Below are 872 nucleotides of genomic sequence, written 5' to 3'. Positions count from 1 at the left end.
CTGAGCTCTCCCCTTTTTGGCCTTCTCTTCTCCAGGCTGAACCCCCCCACCTCTCCCAGCCTGTCCTCCCAGCAGAGGGGCTCCAGCCCTCTGGAATCCCAAGTGTGAAGGGACCTCAAGAATCAGCTGGTCCAACCTTTCTTGGCAGAAGCACAGTTTGGATGAGATGGCCCAGCGCCATCTCCAGCTGAATCTTGAAAGCGGCCAGTGTTGGGGAAGAATTTAACCTGGCCTGGCTGCGTGCGGGACGCGCAGCCACCGCACCTCTGCCCAACTCTGTATTTATTCATCTGGGCAGGTTTTTGAAGTCCGTGCCCTACGCCAGCCAGCCAGCTTGGCTTCCAAAAGCAAATAAAAGTTGTAATAATTTGTCTTAAAAGACCCGCAGCAGTCCTGGGGTTTGGGGGGGGGGGTGTGTGCGCTCGCATGTCGCTGCTCCCCCTCTGCGTCTCCCGTCTTGGGGATGGGGAGCGCAGTGGTCGACCTTCATGGCATAACTCGCGTGACTGGAGCTGATACCTATTTCGCTCACCTTTAAAAGAGCGGGTCTCTGTGCTATTTATTCTACTGCTGTTATTATTCATGAGTGTGACAATTTTGGAGAAAGGCTATTATGTTCCTAAAAATGTAATCACCGAACGCGCGTGTTTTATACGGAAAATGGTGAGCAGGTGTTGATGAAAAATGAAAGCTTTTTGCCAATCCTGTAAGTACCTTTTCATAAAAGCTGACACAAAGGAACTGTTCCATGCTTATAGTTCATCTTTGGTTCTGCTCGATTTACATTTAATATACATCAAAATACATTACAGAAATAGGGATATAGCTTAAAATTTTTGTCTTTTATAGGAAAAATAAAGATCAGGGAAAGA

This window comes from Charadrius vociferus, unplaced genomic scaffold (genome assembly GCF_000708025.1).
Source record: "Charadrius vociferus isolate BGI_N301 unplaced genomic scaffold, ASM70802v2 scaffold1295, whole genome shotgun sequence".
Classification (NCBI taxonomy): Eukaryota; Metazoa; Chordata; class Aves; order Charadriiformes; family Charadriidae; genus Charadrius; species Charadrius vociferus.
Note: the sequence above shows the minus strand (reverse complement) of the source record.